Genomic DNA, 9,833 nt, shown 5'->3' with positions numbered 1-9,833 from the left:
TGATCTAAGAACTAGACGTCCAAAGATGATCTAGAGATCTAAAGTGATCAAAAGATGTAAATACAATAGTAAAAGGTCCTACTTATAGAGAACTAGTAGCCTAAGGTTTACAGAGATGAGTAAATGACATAAAAATCCACTTCCGGGCCCACTTGGTGCGTGCTTGGGCTGAGCAATGAAGCATTTTCGTGTAGAGACTCCTTCTGGAGTTAAACGCCAGCTTTAGTGCCAGTTTGGGCGCTTAATTCCCATTTTGGTGCCAGTTCCGGCGTTTAACGCTGGGAATTCTGAGGGTGACGTTGAACGCCAGTTTGGGCCATCAAATCTTGGGCAAAGTATGGACTATCATATATTTCTGGAAAGCCCCAGGATGTCTACTTTCCAACGCCGTTGAGAGCGCGCCAATTGGGCTTCTGTAGCTCCAGAAAATCCACTTCAAGTGCAGGGAGGTCAGAATCCAACAGCATCTGCAGTCCTTTTCAGTCTCTGAATCAGATTTTTGCTCAGATCCCTCAATTTCAGCCAGAAAATACCTGAAATTACAGAAAAACACACAAACTCATAGTAAAGTCCAGAAAAGTGAATTTTAACTAAAAACTAATAAAAATATACTAAAAACTAACTAGATCATACTAAAAACATACTAAAAACAATGCCAAAAAGCGTACAAATTATCCGCTCATCAGCGTTCAACTCCAAAAGAAGCCTCAGCTTGTGGATAGATCAAGCTCAGCCCAAACACACACCAAGTGGGCCCCGGAAGTGGATTTATGCATCAATTACTTACTCATGTAAACCCTAGTAGCTAGTCTAGTATAAATAGGATAATTTACTATTGTATTAGACATCTCTGGACGCCTAGTCCTTAGACCTTCATGGGGGCTGGCCATTCGGCCATGCCTGGACCTATCACTTATGTATTTTTAACGGTGGAGTTTCTACACACCATAGATTAAGGGTGTGGAGCTCTGTTGTACCTCAAGTTTTAATACAATTACTACTGTTTCTATTCAATTCTCTTTATTCCTATTCTAAGATATTCGTTGCACTTCAACTTGATGAATGTGATGATCCGTGACACTCATCATCATTCTCACCTATGAACACGCGTGACTGACAACCACTTACGTTCTACCTTAGGCCGGGCGCATATCTCTTGGATTCCTTAAACAGAATCTTCGTGGTATAAGCTAGATTGATGGCGGCATTCATGAGAATCCGGAAAGTCTAAACCTTGTTTGTGGTATTCCGAGTAGGATTCTAGGATTGAATGACTGTGACGAGCTTCAAACTCCTGAAGGCTGGGCGTTAGTGACAGATGCAAAAGAATCAAGGGATTCTATTCCAACCTGATTGAGAACCGACAGATGATTAGTCGTGCTGTGACAGAGCATTTGGACCTTTTTCACTGAGAGGATGGGATGTAGCCATTGACAACGGTGATACCCTACATACAGCTTGCCATGGAAAGGAGTAAGAATGATTGAAGGAAGAAGTAGGAAAGTAGAAAAAGAAAAGGCACAATATCTCCATACGCTTATCTGAAATTTCCACCATTAATTTACATAAGTATTTCTATCCTATGTTATTTATCTTTATTTCCTGCTTATTATTTATTATTATTCGAAAATCCATAATCAATTATAATCCGCCTGACTGAGATTTACAAGATGACCATAGCTTGCTTTATACCAACAATCTCTGTGGGATCGACCCTTACTCACGTAAGGTTTATTACTTGGACGACCCAGTACACTTGCTGGTTAGTTGAACGGAGTTGTGTCCACACATAGCAAAGAGCCATAATAATTATTCCATACAACAACAAAGAGTACTACATTGATGATCACAATTTTGTCCACCAAATACCACAGACAAGGTTTAGACTTTCCAGATCTCAGGAATGCTGCCATTGGATTCTAGCCTATACCATGAAGATTCCAATCTCAGATTCAGATGCCCCATTTTTAGAGGAGAGTCGATGTGAATCGTTGATTAGAAACCCAAGAGATATACATTCAAGCTTGTTTTCATGTAGAAAGAAAGTGGTTGTCAATCACGCGTTCATAAGTGAGAATGGTGATGAGTGTCACATAATCATCACATTCATCATGTTCTTGTGTGCGAATGAATATCTTAGAATAAGAATAAGCATGAATTGAATAGAAGAGCAATAGTACTTTGCATTAATACTCGAGGAACAGCAGAGCTCCACACCTTAATCTATGGTGTGTAGAAACTCCACCGTTGAAAATACATAAGTGAAAATAGGGTAAGCATGGCCGAATGGCCAGCCTCCCAAAACATGAACAATGATCCAAAGATATTCCAAAAGATGATCCCAAAAGTCTTGAGTACAATAGTAAAAGGTTCTATTTATACTAAACTAGTTACTAGGGTTACAGAAATAAGTAAATGATGTAGAAATCCACATCCGGGCCCACTTGGTGTGTGCTTGGGCTGAGCATTGAAGCTTTCACGTGTAGAGACTTTTCTTGGAGTTAAACGCCAGTTTACAGCCTGTTTTGGGCGTTTAACTCTAGCTTGTAACTTGTTTCTGGTGTTTAACGCCAGAATAGGGCAGAAAGCTGGCGTTGGACGCCAGTTTGCGTCGTCTAAACTCGGGCAAAGTATGGACTATTATATATTGCTGGAAAGCACTGGATGTCTACATTCCAACGCAATTAAAAGCGAGCCATTTGGGTTTCTGTAGCTCCAAAAAATCTATTTCGAGTGCAGGGAGGTCAGAATCCAACAACATCAGCAGTTCTTTTTCAGCCTCTGAATCAGATTTTTGCTCAGGTCCCTCAATTTCAGCCAGAAAATACCTGAAATCACAAAAAAACACACAAACTCATAGTAAAGTCCAAAAATATGATTTTCGCATAAAAACTAATAAAAATATACTAAAAAGTAGCTAGATCATACTAAAAACTACCTAAAAATAATGCCAAAAGCGTATAAATTATCCGCTCATCACAACACCAAACTTAAATTGTTGCTTGTCCCCAAGCAACTGAAAATCAAATAGGATAAAAAGAAGAGAACATATAATGAATCTCACAATATCAATGAAACTTAGTCTCAATTAGATGAGCGGGGCTAGTAGCTTTTTTGTTTCTGAACAGTTTTGGCATCTCACTTTATCCTTTGAAATTCAGAATGATTGGCATCTGTAGGAACTCAGAATTTTGGATAGTGCGTCCCCAGTTAGAGGTGTCCAGAGTTCTTAAGCACACTCTTTTTGCTTTGGATCACGACTTTAACCACTCAGTCTCAAGCTTTTCACTTGGACCTTCATGACACAAGCACATGGTTAGGGACAGCTTGATTTAGCCTCTTAGGCCAGGATTTTATTCATTTAGACCCTTCTATACATTAATGCTCAAAGCCTTGGATCCTCTTTACCCTTGCCTTTTGGTTTAAAGGGCTATTGGCTTTTTCTGCTTGCTTTTCCTTTTTCTTTTCTTTCTCTCTTTTTTTTCACTGCTTTTTCTTGCTTCAAGAATCAATTTTATGATTTTTGAGATTATCAATAACATTTTTCTTTGTTCATCATTCTTTCAAGAGCCAATAATTTTAACATTCATAAACTTCACTATAAAAAATATGCACTGTTCAAGCATTCATTCAGAAAATAAAAAGTATTGCCACCACATCAAAATAATTAAACTAATTTCAAGATAAAATTTGAGATTCAAGTACTTCTTGTTCTTTTGTAATTAAGCACATTTTTCATTTAAGAGAGGTGAAGGATTCATGGAATTATTCATAGCTTTAAGGCATAGACACTAGACACTAATGATCATGTAATAAAGACACAAACATGAATGACACATAAAGCATTAAATTCGAAAAACAGAAAAATAGGAACAAGGAAATCAAGGAACGGGTCCACCTTAGTGATGGCGGCTAGTTCCTCCTCTTGAAGGTCTAATGGAACACCTGAGCTCCTCTATGTCTCTTCCTTGCCTTTGTTGCTCCTCCCTCATAGCTCTTTGATCTTCTCTAATCTCATGGAGAATGATGGAGTGCTCTTGGTGCTCCATCCTTAGTTGGTCCATGTTGTAACTCAAGCCTTCCAAAGAGGTGTTGAGTTGCTCCCAATAGTTGTGTAGAGGAAAATGCATCTCTTGAGGCATCTCAGGGATTTCATGAGGAATTTCCTCATGCTCTTGTTGAGGTCTATGAGTGGGCTCTCTTGTTTGCTCTATCCTTTTCTTAGTGATGGGCTTGTCCTCTTCAATAAAGGTGTCTTCCTCTATGACAATTCTAGCTGAATTGCATAGAAATCACCTTTTTCTTGGCCACAACTTCATAGAAGTGGTCTTGATGGACCTTCGAGATGAATCTCTCCATCTCCCATGACTCGGAGGATAATGCCCAAAAGCGTATAAATTATCCGCTCATCAGACTACTTTTAAAAAAAACTCGTAGAGCAGAAACATCACGTGGGCTGAGGAGACTAGAACCAAAAGCTCTCGTGGACAAAGAGGTCATCCAAGGCCAGTTAGCAGGCACCAAGGGATGGGAGGATGGTGACCGACCTACATAATTTGAGGTCATTGTCCAGTAGTCGATCAGGGTTTGATAAGGTAGGTCAATAAGTGTTGTTCGACAATCAAAAAGAGTTGTTTCACAAATGTCAACTAGTGGTCAATCAGTTGTCTTCATTTTCACAGATGTCGACTAGTGGTCAATCAATTGTCTTTATTTCTCGAAGTCAATTAGCAATTACTCTTGGTAGGCTGACATAAGGATAGGTTCTATTGACGAGTGGTTGTCCAACATTGTAGATATATTTTTCTATAGACTATTGCCCTTACTTTCTGTTTAAAACTATTCTTTTTGTATTAATATATAAAGGATAAATTAATTATTTTATGTGATAATATAAAATAAGAGAAATAAAATGGGTGGAGGAGAGCCTCACTTTTTTTATTTAATTTGGAGAAAAAAATTTTTATTTCAATTTGTTAATAAATAATGTTTGTTAATTTTTTTGGTCCAAAAACCATGTATATATCTAATGACCTATCACTACAAAAATTACAGAATAGTAACCGATTTTGGCGATCGAAAAAATTGGTTGCTAATAGCAACTGATTTAGCAACCGATATAGAATTTCTAGGATAAAAAAAATGTTGGTCGCTAAATTAGTCACTAAATTATATTCAACGACCAAAAAAAATAAGTCATGAATAGCAACCGAATTAATGACCAATAAATTTTTTATAAACAAGAATAAAGTTGGTCGCTAGAGTCGGTGGCTTTTTTTTAATTTAGCAACCAAAACAAAAAGTAACATCTTTGGGGCTGTTGGTCACAAAATTGGTTGCTATTTTTTTATTTCAGCGACCGACTTCGCAACTGATAGTGAAATAGGGTGAATAATTGTTCAGTCATTAATTCGATCACTCAAACTCTGGTCGCTAAATTGGTTGCTAATTGTTAAGATAGTGACTGATTTAGTGACTAACAAAATCGGTCACTAATAACAATCGAATTAGCAAATGATAAGTTTTTATACAACTAAAATAAAGTTGGTCGCTAAAATCAGTTGCTATTTTTCAATTTAACGATTGGATCAGAAACCAAAACAAAGAAGTAATGTCTTTTTGACTCTTGGTCACAAATTTGGTTTCTATTTTTTAACTTAAGCGAGTGATTTTGCAACCGATAGGAAAATAGGGTGAAAATTGATTGGATGCTAATTTGGTCGCTAAGACTGTGGTCGCTAAATCAGGTTCTAATTGTTAAAATAGCGACCATTTTAGCAACCAACAAAAATCAATGTTATAAACTAATCAGTCACTAAATCGGTCACTAATTTAAATAAAATAAGATTGTTATTGAGTTACCTTCACTAACCCTAACTCACCCACACGATTCTCGTCTTCTCTAAATACTTACTGAGTTACCCACCAGAAGCACAAACACTTCTCCATTGGCGCCATTATCATCTTCTTAGATAGCGCCATTGCCTTCATTTTCATCATTGTGCCATCTCCTGAGGTCTCGTCACCTTTGTCTTTGAGATCTCGATACCTTTTCCTTTGTCTTTTAATATCTGCCACCGTCGTCATCGTCTTCAATTTGTTCAATTTGTTCACCGATATCTATTCCCTAATCGTCGATGGTAAAATCTTGTAAATTAATAAATAATTAACTAATAAATTAATTATAAGCCAAAAAAATTAGAAAATTAAATTTTATAGTTTAGAGAAGTAAAAATATTTAAAATACAAATTAAAACACTAATTTTAAGATTTTTGCCCAAAACTGGGTCAACAGGCCGAATCGGTTGAACCATACGGACCTAAGACATAACATATATAAGCCAAACTCAGCCTCTTTTCCCCCTCCATTTCGGCTTGCATGTTGAAGAAGAGAAGGAATCCATAGAACCCTAACTTCCATTCCAATTCAATCTTTTATCCCTCGTATATTTCAATCTGGAGCTCTTATTGCCGCACCATTTATGTCCATGCGACCACCTCATCAAGCTCTTTAAATCCATCTAAACAAAGTGGTAAAAAATTTGAATTTCTCAGTCAGCCTTCTCCTCTTCAATTTCATGATTTTTGGGTATTGATTATTGAGGAATTATGTAATATTGATGGTTTAGGGGGTACTCTAGTGCGAGATATAATTGGGTTTCATCCAAGTGCTCAGTGGGTAAGATAAGGAACCACTAAAACTTTGTTAATTAGTGAACTAGTGAACCCTTATATTGATTATAGTGAAATTATATGAAACTAGATTGAATTTCATGTTGATTTGGAGTCAAATTGGTGAATTGGGACAAAAATCTGGTGGTTGAAACTTGTTGAGTTGATTTGGAGACTTGGAAGCTTGTGGACAAGAGGTTTTGTGGTGTTTTGTGACTTAGAGAGGAATTGGCCAATGTATGATTTTGGTTTCATGGAATTAGTGTGCGTGTGTGTGTGTGTGTGTGATGAGTTGATATTGAAAGGTTAATAATTTAGGTGACTAAGTGATTGATAAGTAGGAGACTAGTGTTTGGGGAAGTATGTGAATGTTTGGGATTGATTTGGTTTTGATTTTGATTGGTTTTGGATTGAGAATTTTGAAAAACTAGAGGATTTGAATATTTGGTAAAAACTAAATTTTTGACCAACTTTGGCAAGCCATAACTTAGCTTCCAGAACCCTAAATCGTGTGAAACTTATTTTGAATAAAAATTGGGTCCGAAAAGTTTATAACATACAAAGAACATATTGAAAATTATTTTTAACAAAAAAGTTATTTGCGTTTGAATTTCGGTATGAAAAAATGATTTTTCTGAACTTAAAAGCTTTTTGGCAAATCTGATATGGTTGCATATGCAACAGTGTCACGCGACACGAGTTTTAAGCTCTACCACACACTCGTATATGCAGAACATGGCTGTATACGTGAAATTGACATTTTTACACTCATGCGTATGCGGGATGTATCATGCTACGCGGAACCTCTTCGCTGCCTAAAAATCTTGCGTACGCAAACAATGTATTTGTATGCGGAACTGTCTTTTTCCAAATTCTCGCATATGCATGACCCCTGTTTTGCTTAACAGTGCAATTTTTGAGTTATTTACCATTACTTGCTTAATTCGTTAATCCTCGTCGGATTGACACTCACTCACCGTGAATTTATTACTTGGTATGACCCGATGCACTTGCCGGTAGTATTGTGGTGTAAATTCTGCATTAATACTGCAGTCACGCAAACAATGAAAAATAAACTCCACTCCATTGTAGCAACAAAGATAAATATTACAATTAGCAAGGTCTCTTTTAGCTTGAAGAGACGTAGTAGTGGTGCAGAATTTACAATCCATAACTAACTGGCAAGTACACCGAGTCGTACCAAGTAATAAACTCAGGTGAGTGAGTATCGATCTCACGAGAATTAACAAACTAAGCAAGCAATGATTAATGAGCTATTCTATTTAGACAGATTAAAATAAAGAGGATGATGTTTGAATAGCATAAGAAACAACAAACTAGGAAGACTAACAATGAATGGTTGAGAAATTGGTATGAGAATAAAGTTAAGACTTTGGAGATGTTTAAATGTCCAGATTAATATCAAATATTAACTACCTTGATCATGCAATGATTATATTTATAGCAAACCCCAGGTGATTAAATTCCTATTCCAAGGCAATCCAACCTCCTCTAGTCCAATTGACCGTCAATTCCTTGATCACTAAATTGTATTAGAGAGTTAAGTTCAAATTCCGATTTACATGCCACACAACCCTAAGAATCCCAAAGCATAATGTAGTTATATGTCACGTACCATATTAAGTCCAGATAATTAGAAGTTATGAGGAATTGATTTCAAGCTGTACTTCTAATGACATCATTTTTTCAAGACTCAAATAGAATTCAAGTAGAATTAGAGTTATTTTCCAATAATCACTAATCCCTAGAATGAAGAACAAAACCAATCCTTAAATAATAATCGAAGCATTAATCAAGAATAAAAAAACAAATATTTATTTATCCATTCAAGTAAACAGAGCTCCTAACCTTAACAATGAAGGTTTAGTAGCTCATGGTGAAGAAAACCCTAGTAGAGAAAAAGTATGAAAAGTGCAGAATGAAAATTAGGAGAAGAGAAATTCCCGCGTTGGTAGATCTCAATCCTATAAGATCTTTTCTAACAGTCTTGTGATTTACAAAATCAAATCTCCAAAAGCGTTGTTGATTTGTTATAAATGTTGTCCCATCCTTTTTAGTATGTGCTTAGTGCCAAACGCCAGGTTCTGGGCATTTGGTGCCACCCAAGTAGTGGAGGTTGCACACGAATTACGGGCTTGGGTGCTAAACGACGGTGGTTAGGTGTTTAGTGCCATGTCTCCATAAATGAGGCACGTGTTATGAGGTCTTGGGTGCCAAACTAGTTGGAGCATTAATCTTCAGAATTAAAACAATTAAAGTTTCAAAAATTGAAGAATCAATGGTAGCACCCAAAAAAGCACTATTAACCAAAGCCCAAACATATTTTTTCACTATACTCCAATTTTCCTTGAAGAAGTTAGCTTGAAATCCATCAGGTCCTAGAGCCTTAAGGGGACTCATACTGAACAAAGCTGACTTCACTTCTTCAAACCTTATTGGAGATGTCAAAGCTTCACGTGCTTTATGAGGGAGAGAAGGTAATGGATACTCACCTATGCTGTCCAGCACTACCTTTTTTGTGGAACAAAAAAGATTTTGAAAGAACGTCCTTGCTTCTTTTTGAAGGATATCTACCTCTATTACCCAAGTTCTATCATTGATAAATAGGTTATGAATCTTCTTGTATTTTCTTCTCACAAGTGTTCGTGTGTGAAAAAATTTTGCATTTTTATCACCCAAAAGAACCCACTTTTTCCTTAATTTCTGAGCCCACAACATCTCTTCTTGAAGCAGGATAACATTGTATTCATCAAGGCACTCTTTCTCCTTTGTTCTGAGAGATAGACTATCTAAATGCTCAAGCTATTTGTGATTGTCATCAGTATTCTTTTCCAAGTTTTGCTTCCTTATAAATATATTGCCAACGGTCTCTTTGTTGAACTCTAATGAACTCTTTTGCACTTCAACTAAATAATCAATTATTCGAGGCATTTTCTTACTCCATGCTTGTTGCACCACTATCTTGTAACTAGGATGAGTACTCCATATTTGTTAAAATCTTAAAGGTCTATTCCCTTTTGGCTGTACCAAACCAAAGCATCTAAGAAGAATGGGACAGTGATCTAAATAAAGTCTAGATAAAACTTCTAAAAAAGCTTCTAGAAAGGAGTACCTCCAAGAAACGTCTGAAATTTTCCTAT

This window comes from Arachis duranensis, chromosome 4 (assembly GCF_000817695.3).
Source record: "Arachis duranensis cultivar V14167 chromosome 4, aradu.V14167.gnm2.J7QH, whole genome shotgun sequence".
Lineage (NCBI taxonomy): Eukaryota > Viridiplantae > Streptophyta > Magnoliopsida > Fabales > Fabaceae > Arachis > Arachis duranensis.
This window is presented reverse-complemented; position numbering follows the sequence as displayed.